Source organism: Canis aureus, chromosome 12 (genome assembly GCF_053574225.1).
Source record: "Canis aureus isolate CA01 chromosome 12, VMU_Caureus_v.1.0, whole genome shotgun sequence".
Taxonomy (NCBI): domain Eukaryota; kingdom Metazoa; phylum Chordata; class Mammalia; order Carnivora; family Canidae; genus Canis; species Canis aureus.
Window position 1 is genome coordinate 42,509,164 of NC_135622.1, and position 11,059 is coordinate 42,520,222.

The 11,059-nt window shown below is 48.6% G+C and overlaps 1 protein-coding gene across 5 annotated transcripts in view; it reads right to left on the reverse strand.

Annotated features, from left to right (window-relative positions):
- Positions 1–7,942, reverse strand: part of PLB1 (phospholipase B1) — a 136,944-nt gene extending 129,002 nt beyond the window's left edge. For 3 of the 5 annotated variants that reach the window (XM_077843737.1, XM_077843738.1, XM_077843736.1), the window contains exon 1: positions 7,228–7,866. The gene's annotated coding sequence lies outside the window, so the exon portion shown is untranslated. Of the gene's footprint in view, positions 1–7,227 lie in introns of all 5 variants that reach the window. The other 2 variants (XR_013349497.1, XM_077843741.1) reach the window with 2 other exon arrangements.
- Between the last annotated feature and the right edge of the window lie 3,117 nt (positions 7,943–11,059).

The window sequence follows — 11,059 nt, forward strand, 5'->3', positions numbered from 1 at the left end:
TGTGCATGGGGGCCGTCAGGGAGGGGGATGGAAACTCCCTGTATTTTCCTCTCAATTTTGCTGTAAACCTAAAATTGCTCTAAAAAATAAAGTCTATTTAAAAAATAACATAAAAATTATTGGAGCTTGATTCAGTCTTGTAAGTAGAGAAAAGATGAATCAAAAGGAGATTTTAGAGACAAGAAATGACCTTCCAATAAGGTTCAGGAGTCTGTTTCTTAGCTGTTGTAACAGCAATCCTCTCATCTCATTTTGCAAACAGGTTAAACCTGAAATCAGAGACCTGGTTTGCAAGCAAAAAGCAGAATGGAAGAGAGCCCCACTGTCTAAACTAAAACATCCGGCTAAATACTTTGAAAGGACTTTGGAACAGAAACAACACAAAACATACCCCCCCACAAAAAAAAAAAAAAAAAAAAAAGCATGACTTTGCAGATAAAACAATTAGATGGTCCTAATTCTAATTGACACCCCCGTTCCCACTGATCAAGATGCCTATAAATGTTGTAAACAGTAGGGACACTAGGGGAAAAAAAGACAGCTTATCTACAGTCTTGTTAGGGGGAAACCCCCTTCCTGGTATCTAACTCAGTTGCCTAGAGGTAGGTGTCCTCCCAGGTGACAGCTTCCTGCCCTAAATTCCTTGTGGTTTGGCTCAGACCTGGAATAGGTCTGGAGGCAGACTTGGAAACCGAAGCCTCCTGTTGGAAGCCCCTGGGCCAACTGTTGCCAAAATTATGGCTGAGACAGGAACACCTGCTCTGATGCTGAACCTCACAAGCCCTGCCAGCTCACTGCCTGCTGTCTTCTGGGCTCAATACTATCAGTTGGGTCCAAATCCCTGGGCCTCCCTAGCCCAAACATGGCCTCCCTACATGGCCCTGGGGCACCAAACTGCTTTGCACTTGAGTTCTCAGGCACCCTCTAGAGACTGACCTCAGCCATTAATGGGCCAATTAATGGTTGAGGTCAGTATGGAAATAGGGTGGTCAAAACAGACATTGAAAGAGAATGTGAAGGATTGACTGCTCAAAATATGGCCCAGCCGTACTGGGGTCATCTGGGAGCTTGTTAGAAAGGTGGAACCTCAGGCTTGCCCAGACCCTCTGAATCAGTTTTGTGGGCACATTGGAGTTTGAGAAGCCCTAGTCTAGATCAGTGGTTCTCAGCCTGTGCTGCGTATCAGAAATTCCTGGGGTGCTCTAAAAAAAAAAATGACAGATGGAAGAGCCCTGTCCCAGACCGAAAGAATCAGAAATCTAGGACTGGGGCCTGGGCACTGTTTTTGTTGTGGTAGTTTATCTTTTGTTTGTTTTATCGAGAGGTCCCTGGGTGATTCAGATGAGCAACCAAGGTTGAGAACCTACTGGCATCCCACCCCTTTTTAGAGAAGGGGAAACAGAAACTTAGAGGAGGAAGTAGGCTTACCCTCTGAGAACACATCTGTGGTCAAACCCAGGGTTCCTGACTGCTAACACGTAGCCTTCCCCACCATCCTGGCTTGTCTCCTCTCATTACCAAGTAAGCCCCTCTTGAATCCTGAGACCTGCCAATGAAGATCTTGCTGCATTCCTGCCTTTGAAACAATGCATTCCTTGTTAAAATACTGGGAATATTTAAATAGTCCATCAGTGGGGGAATGGTTGAATGAGCTGTGGTATATCCACACTATAGAATACTATATAGTAATGGAAAGAATGGGGTGAGCCACACCTACCAACAACGCTTTTCAGGGTATAAGGTTAAGTGGAGAAATGAAGAAGCCAAAAGGTACATACAGTTTTTTCTTCTAAAAAAGAAAAACAAAAACAAAAACAAAAAAAACCCTAAAAATACTTTATTTTTCCTATGGGAACCTACATATGTGTATATATACGAGTGTGTATATGTGTTAAATATAAATGAAAAGGCCTATATAGAGATTTTAAAAATCATACCAAGTTATCCCATTAGTACCACTGGAAGCTTGGTGGTACAAGGGGTCTTTATCATTACAGTTTTATTAAACTTTTTAATATAAATAATGTATTCCAGTAGTACTTGTGTAACTAGAAATTATCTTAAGGGGGAAAAAGAACAATTGAGACCTTCTAGGAGATGAATTGACTTAAACATCCAAATTCTGCTACTTATACCATGAGTCAGTTGCCTTCGGGAGTTTTCCCACCTCATCTGCCTTCAAGGTTGGTGAAAGACTTTATGAAAGGACACGAGGCAGTGGCAGTAGATTAGATTGAACATATTAGGTTAATGTCTTCTTCAAGGCTTCCATCTGAGCCTTCTCCCTCCCAACCTCTGCTTGTTCCTCTCATGCTCTGGACTCTCTGTACTTTCCTTATCTCCTGCTTCAACTTTTTTTTTTCCACATCCTTGCCTTTTATGATGTGCATGAAATAGGGAGATACTGGTGACTCTTCCTTTTGTCTTGGCATTTGGGCAGAGCTCTCACTCAATAGCCAAGAACAACTCAGGAGGTGCCAAACAGGCTGCTTCCTAACTTGAGGCCCTAGACCACTTCTGCTCTTTGTGAGAGTCAGATCAATCAGGCCACTATTAGCCCATGCCCCACCTCTAGGTCCTTCTGAGACTGATGGGGTGTGTTGCCAGGCTTTCCCCAAAGGAAAGTTATTTCTGGGTTGTGCATCACCCCCACTTCCAAGCCCAGGGTAGAGGGTCTCAAAGAATTTGACACATGTCCCCTGGAATCTGAGGAGCACAGGAAGTGGTATGGAACCCCTGAAAGCCTCAGAGTAAGCAGGAGTGACTGAGAGAAGGGAGGGCTGGCTTAGAAGGATGTGAGCTTCCAAGGTATTGGAAAACCTCACCTTTCCCTGTGTCTCCTTTACTGTCTATGCGACTATCCCACATTTCTGAAACCAGAGGTGGTGCAGGGATGTTCCCACACCAAGCAATTCCATGACACCAGGGAGGTGTCCTACAATCCAACTCCATTCTGACACTATCTACCTGCAGATAGATTCAGATTCCACAGGTTAAGGGCTCAGTCCTATGGGACAGCCTCCCCACCCATAGACAAACTCTGGATGCCAGAAAGTGCAGGTTGTCACTGTGTTTCTGCCCCCATCAACTAGGGATTACAGCTTCCAGCAACTCCCTCCCTGGGCTCAATGAATTTACTAGAGTGGTTCACAGGATTCAGAGAAATATTTTTACCTACTAGATTGCCAGTTTGTTATCAAAAGATATAACTTGGGGTGCCTGGGTGGCTCAGTGGTTGAGCGTCTGCCTTGGGCTCAGGGCGTGATCCTGGGATGAGTCCTGCATTGTGCTCCCTGTAGGGAGCCTGCTTCTCCCTCTGTCTGTGTCTCTGCCTCTCTCTCTCTGTCTCTCATGAATAAATAAATAAAATCTTAAAAAAAAAAAAAAAAGATATAACTCAGGGACAGCCAGACGGAAAAGATATAAAGGGCAAGGTTTAGGGAAAGGGCATGGAGTTTCTACGCCTTGCCTGGACACACCACTTTCCCCAAATTTCCATGTGTTCACCAATCTGGAAGCTCTCCAAACCCCTCCTTTTGCTTTTTTTATGAAGGCTTCATGACACAGGCACCATTGATTAAATCATTGGCCATTGGTTACTGAACTACTCAGTCTCTAGCCCAGCTCCTCTCCTGGCAGGTGGGGCAGGGTGGGGAGGGCAGGGAATAATCACGGAGTTCGTTCCCCTGGCAACTAGCTCCCAGCCTAGGGTGACCTAGGGGCTTTCCAAAAATCACCTTATTAACATAATGTAAGATAACCCTGTATCTGCTCACATTACTTAGGAAATTCCAAGGGGTTTAGGAGCCGGGTGACAGGAACAGAGATGAACGCTAAACATGTATTTCTTATTATGAGTCACAGTATCACACAAAGCTTGGTGGAGCAAGGATGGGTATGGGGGGAGGGGGCAGTTAGGGACCCCCATAGAAGAGGACTGCGAAGGAATGAAGTCAGGATTAGTGGAGCCAGAGAGATCCTGTGTGACTGGACAGGAGGCCTGGCCCCTGTCGGGAAACCATAGATAAAAGAGCTTCAGTGACAGGAGAGGCTCCAAAGTGACCACAGACTCCCCCACAAAGAGAACCTGGCTCCGCAGGCGGCTGGACCTGCAGGCACTGATGCAACACACAACTGTGACATGCCAGGCAGGCTGTCCCCTGCTCTCCCCCTCCCCCTGCCCCCAAGGAACAGCCGCTCCTCTCCTAGAAGGGGGAAGGGGATGGAGGGCGAAGCCAGAGAACTAGACTCTTCCTCTGTGCCTGCAACTTCCTCTGCCTAACTGGGTGAGGGAGATGCTTTCAACTGAATGGAGCTTGGAGTTGTGATATCCCACTGGCAAGGTATTCACCACAAGACAATGACCAGAAAAGCAGTGGTTGCTGCCTGAGTTTCCCTGCAGGGAAGAATAGGTCCACAGAAAGGTTTGCAAGGCCTGACTGGAGAGACTGAAGGTACTTTCCGCTTGGGACATGGGCGCAGCACCTTGGGCAAAGCATTCTCTGAGGGTTTTCACCTGTTTACTTGGGTTAGCAACCTGCACTTCCACAAATGTGAACCGAGTCAAGCCTGGGGCCTAAACTTGGCCTCTCTAGGTTCATGATGCAGCCCAGGAGTGATCTAAACACTTTGTCCCTTGGAAGACTGTCAAACTCAGTGTCATGAATGCGCTTCACCAGCTCCCCAGATCCTCCAGGGAGCAGACCCCGGGAGCTGCATACCACCTAGGAGCCCAGCCAGCCTTCTGGAACAACAGCAACTGGCGACCTTTCTTTCCCTGCCCTGGCCATGCTGAGCCTTCACTCCTGCAGCCCTTCTCTGTCTCTTCAACCAGGAAGACCCCACCTGCTGCAGTGCTCCAAGGCTCCTCATAACTGTCCCAGTAGGCAGGTGTCTTGAAAGAAGGTGAGACTGAGTCTCTAGCATGTGGCAATGATTTAGAGAGAATATAAGGGCCACCCACCTTGTGATAAAGGCTTAAAGCAGGGTTCCTCTCTTCCTTTCTCATATTGCTCGGAAATAACTCTTTTCTCAATTCAAGGCCAAGTCCCTAGGCCATCATCTTCTTTCCTTCCCTGTGACCATCACCTCCCGGGAGCCTTACTCTGCCCCTTCACTGGCCTGGATGCTGGGCCCAGGTGTCCACACCATGCCTATCCCAGGAACAATGTGCATCTGCCCTGCGTAGCCTGCTGATCTGCCTGGAACCCAGGAGCATCGTCATCCCTGAGAAAGGCCTAAGGGTCAGCGCGTATTTCCTGAGCTACTTCTATGTACTAGGTGAGGACCCTGGCCTCAAGGAGCTTATATTGTAAAGGCAGGCAGGAAGAGAAATATTAGTTTCACAAATGAATGTGTGGAAACATGTGCCCAGGCTCGCTTCAAGGCTCTGTGGTTAGGGGATCTCCAGGAATTCCAGAAAGGGAAAGGCCAGGGTGGGGGCGACAGGGACTGCAATGCACAGTGCAGGCAGGTGTAGGCAGGACAGGTAGGCCTTGGAGACGTCTGGGCCTTTATCCTAAGAGAAACCAGAAGCCAATAAAGGGTTTTAAGGGATGGGCGGGAGGTGTGTGAGAGGATCTGCTTCATGTTTTAAGCAGGTGTCTGATGCTGTGTGGAGAATGGATGGCAGAGAGAAATGGAAGGAGCTAAGGACCCCAACCCCGAGACTGCCCCCCACTCCCCTCTCTGCCTGGAGCAGGAGGGGGAGGGGGCTTGAAGCAGGCTGGCAGCAGTGGAGATGTGAAGATGTGGGTAAAGAGGTGTTCAGGATATAAAACTGATGGCTTGTGTGCAAGAAGGGAGGAAAGATGATGCTGGATTTCCAGCTGGGGCCGGGGCCTGGACGGCAGTTCGTGTTCTGAGCAGTGATCGCCGCGCAGGGATAGGGTCTGGGGAAGAATGCTGAGGGAAGTCACAAATGCAGATTTGGATGTACTGAGTGTGAGGTGCCAAAGAGGCAGGGACAGAGACAGATGGGAGACTCAGAAGAGAACTCAAGGCCAGAGCTCTGCAGGCATCAGACGCAGTCCTTCTAGCAGTGCTAGGCTGCATCTGCCCAGGAGAGGGGAGAGAGGGGGACAGAGAAAAATCCAGTGACTGCCTCTGGAGGAACTTTGATATAAAATGGCTGCATAGAGAAGAAAAACACCTGCAAAGGAGACAAGGAAAATCTGGCCAGAGAAGTAGGTTTGTGTCTTTGAGAGAGGCCTTTCCAAAATGGTGATGCTGTAGAGTTCAGCGTCTGAGGCCTGGGAAACTGAGTGGTAGCAAAGAGGGTCATTGCTGATCACAGTGGTGTTTCTCAGAGACCCTGGGCACCTGTGCTCCACCTGAGACTGCTGTTTGCCCATCAGTGATGTCACAGGGTTGGATCAGCACCATGACCCTCCCCCCCCCCCCGCCTGCTGAGCCTCGTTCCAGAGAACCATCAAGGTGATCCATGCTTCAGCATCTCCCACGCCCGACTCCCTGCCTGCATCTCAGCAGGCCCTCCTGGTGGGTTTGGGGATCACACTCCTAGAGCCACAGGGCCCATGTGCAGGTGGAAGGGAATTCCCATTACTCAACAAGTGTGAGGCCTTGTGTGAACCAAATTTAGGATGAGGGTGTTACATGAAAGGAGAATATAAGATGTGGTCCTTGTCCTCTCTTTGGGGATATGAGATGAACATACACGAAAAACAAAACCTAGAAACTCAAAGTGAGAGGAGAAAATATATAGATGCACACACACAGCCAGTACGTGAGGAAGAGATTTTCCCATGAGGGAAAGTTGCCTGGAGTAGGCCGACCTTGAGCCAGTTCTGGAAAAAAATCACATTTGCCAACCAGAGGAGGGTGAGCAAAGGCCCAGAGGTCAGCCAGGAGTGGACAGATAAGGGCTTGGCCTGGCAGGTCTGACTGGGGGGGGTGGGGACTCTCAGACATGGGGTGGTATGGGCATGGCTGCTTCCATCGGGGCCCAGGGCACTGGCCCAGTGCATCCCCAGCACCGCAGATCCAACGCCACATAGGATAAACAAAAGCAGACATCATTCCATAGGAACCTGTTCCCCCAGAGTCACTTCTGCTTTAACCAAGAAACAGAAACATAGGCTCACAGATACATGGCAGGCTGGGCAGGACTGGGTCTGAGGGAAATACCTGAGTATCAGTGGTTTGATTCTCACCAGACTCTGTCCCTTCATCATCCCTCCAACCAAACCCACCAAGGTCATCTCTCACCTTGAGCATTCACAGGCCCTTCGTCGTCTTCTCCTCCGTCTTCTTGTCCTCCGCCTCCCGTTGGGCCTCTCACTCTCTTCGCTGAGGTGGGGGGTGCTGTGGGCCCCTCCCTGAGGTCGGGCTGCTGCACCTTCAGGCCAGGACAGGCTTCCCTGGGCGGCTTCTTCTCTCAGAGACTCCACTGCCCACAGGAGGGGGGCAGCTCCTCCCCTTTCCTCCTGCCTCCAGCCCACATCTTCAGAGTGCTCTCCTTCTTCCAATCTTGGTTTGCTTCTTCCCTTCTCAGTCCTCACCTCCCATCTTTGTCATCGGGCCTCTTCCCTCCACTAGGGGGTTCCTGTGGCCTCTTGAAGGGGCACAGCCCCTGGCCCAGGCCCTCCAGGCCTTCCACAGTGAGCCTAAGCCTTCCCTCTGGCCTTATCTGCAAAGACTCCCCTTGAGCCACACCACACACTTCTGGTACCACACTGCCTCCGCATCTTTCCTCCTGTCTTCATCTGACAAGTTCCTTCCAACTCTCCAGATTCATCTCAGACCATCTGGCTCCGTGGCAGCCAAGCAAAACACGTAAGAAGAATATGCACTTTGGAGTAAGAGATAGTCTACCTCAATCTCTGGCTGTTTGCCAGCTCTGTGCCCCTGGGCAAGTCGCTTCATGTCTTCTGAGCCTGTTTCCCAATCTGTAAAAGGAAGGGACGATCTGTTCCTCAGAGAGGTGAGGATAAAATGAAATCCTGTATGTGGAGTGCTCCATACAGCACCTGGCGACTGGCAGGGACTCAGAAATGCTTACTATCAGAGCTTGTTTCTGGTCCCCTCCCACCAGCTATGATCTCACTCTCCTTTGAAGCTCTAGAACATTTTGGGTCCTCTCTGTCAGCACCCAAACTGGCAGCAAACTCCTCTAAAGCAACAGCTCCCTTTTTTTTGAGTCTTATACAAAAGAGATTTGTTGAATGGAAACTGTTGACAGACTTGTAATGACTTGTCCTAGGAAGAACAAACATTTTCCTGTGGCAGAAGATGCCCCAAAGCTAACAGAGGCCAGCACCTGACTCTCACCCTGGGACCAGCTCATCGTCTCATCCCACACCTTATCTCAGGGCATTGGACCACTTTGGCCCCTTCCTGGTTCCTCCTGTCCATCCAGTACGATGACCTTGGGCAGGAATGGGCCTGGCTAAGCAGAGATGACCTCCAGCAATGCCCAGAGAAGAAGCTGTGCCTCGATGGATCCTACCTTACCAGCTTGGCCACTCAGCATGGCCTCATCTCTTTATATTCTGCAAACCGAATGCCACGCTCAGAGTTTCCTTCCCAAAACTCCTGATATTCTCTCCCACCACTTGACCTCACACGGAGCCACCTCTATCCATTAGAGATGTTAACATTGCCAATCCCCCACGAGCAGGGGGCAGGCTCCCAAGGCAGCACAGGGCCACTGACAACTGTCCACCTCCTCCCAGCAACCTCAAGCTCTGCCTACAAAGGAACGTGTGCGAAGGATGGGCCCACACTGTCTGGTCACACCCTTTCTCACCCCAGGACAATAGGTGTCTACTTACCGATGTCCATACAACTCGCAGCAAAGAGAATCTTCTCAGGGTGGTGAAGCAGAGTCTCTCCTCCTTCAGCCGCCTTCCTCTGAGATGAGAAACCAAAATAACCAGACTGATCAGGGGTGTCCCATCTGCTCAAAGAGACAACGGTGAGCTCTTGTCCAAGGGAACTGGATCTTAATAGAAAGTTGAATGGGGGCTGAGTTCGTCAGCAGGCCAGCAGTCTCACCAGCCTAAAGGATTCCCTAGAACCCCAAGATAAACTTCAATCTGTGCACCTGTAAAACCATCCTGCCATTCCCCCAACCCTCCTTGGTGTCCCTTCTCTGGCCAGGCACAGTGGCACGCTGTGTCTTCCCCATGACAGCACTTAGCTCCAGTCTTTGGCTGATCACAGATCTGTCTCAAAATGGAGGCAGAGCTCCTTGAGGGGTTTGCCTCCCAATAGCCCCTGTTGTCCACACGTACCTGCCTGTACATACCTGCAACTTTCTATTAAGGTGTCTATTAAGTGTTAGAATGAATGAAGCCATGGATTAGAATGCAGATTAAGACTTAGAACTTAAAATTCTCTCATTGGTGTAAAGAGGAAGCAAGATGAGTCTCCTTTTTCTGACATCCCAAACTCTTTAATTCTCCCTGTCTTCCAGGCTCCAAACCTCTACCACCTGACTCTTTTGTCTTCTTGTCTGTCACCTCCATGAAACCCTTCTTGACTACCCAGGTTCCAGGGACCATTCTGCTCGTGAACCCCTAGGATCTAGCTGCCTGGTCCCTTCAGCTGGTATTTGATCTGTCCCATCTTAGTTCCTAATTATTTGCTGGCATGATGTTTCTTCTCCCTATCCAGGGCTGTGAGCTCCAAAAAGGCAACAAGCCTGTGTTCTGCTTCTTTTCCTCTCCTAGAGAAGCAGCACAGGGTATGAGCCAAAGTCAGCATGTTACAAATTAGTAAAGTGACTGAGTGACTTGATGAATGATTTAATTTTCAAGGGGCATTCCACATTATCACACAACTCCATGCATACTTGTGGGGCACAGCATACCTCTTGTGTCTTCTCCAGAGCAAACTTGCTATGGGATATGGCACATGACACACGCAGTGTTCCACACATGCCTCCCTGTGTACATGGGACCCTCTGAGACTCCCGCATCCGCACACTTTTTGAGTGCCCTCTGCTCCCACTCCAAGTATATTCTTTCACAATCTAGTGTAGGAGAAGGAACTTAAGGACTAAGAGTAGGAGCCCAATATCATCTCAGCTTAGGTCTTGGCTTGCTCAGAGGTCTGGCTCAATATGCCTCACCTTCCCATGTCTGGGTCTTCTCCTTTGTCACTCTTATTGTCACTATAAAACAAATGTTTCAGCCTGGCATATAGCAGATGCTCTTGATGATTCTCTTTGCTTTCCCTCATGGTTGCAAAATGGTTGCTACATCTCTAAGCACCCCATTTTTATATAACAATGTCCAAAGGTAGAAAGAAAATGCAATTTTCTTCAATGTGTCTGTATGCATGTCTGTTTTTGTCAGAGGAAATTGCTCCCAAAGTTCTCCAGCCAACACTCTCTCATGAGGTCTCACTAGGCAGAACTGGGTCACATTATCACCACTCCTAAACCAATCATTGGCAAGGGATTACCATGACTGGCCTAGACCAAGCATGACTCACCTCCCAGGGCTGATACCGCCTTCCTTGGGGCATATTGTTGATCAATATCTAAACAAAACTGAGATTCTACTCACAAGGTAGGAAGGAGGAATGGCTATGGGGAAGGCAGCCAGCAATGTCTCCCACATCACCGAGAGCTCTCAGGCCAGAGTAGACTTTGTCCAAAGGAGAGAGCAATAAAACCTGTTCAGTGGAGTTTTAGGCAGTTCATTTTATATAAAAGATGCATTTTGAAAACCCGTACATTTTTAAGCTCATGTAAATTGAAACCAATCCTGACGACCTATGGTAGTAGTTTCTGTTTACTAGCTAAATTTGTATCAACCATGTGACCGTAGCATAAACAGTTGACAATTTCCTCGGCCTGCCAGAGGTTTCAAATTATGTAATCTGTGATGAATTTTGAAAACTTTGGGGGACTCATGTTATTTCATGCATTGCTTATGAATGGAGGCTTTATTAATATTTTCAATGATATTTTGAAATAAAATAATAACATTTTCATTATTTTATGTGAAATTTTCACATATGGTAATATCTCTAAAGTGAGTTGATCAGGCCAGTTGTCAGTGTGCAAGTGGGTGGATTGGGGTGAGGGGCC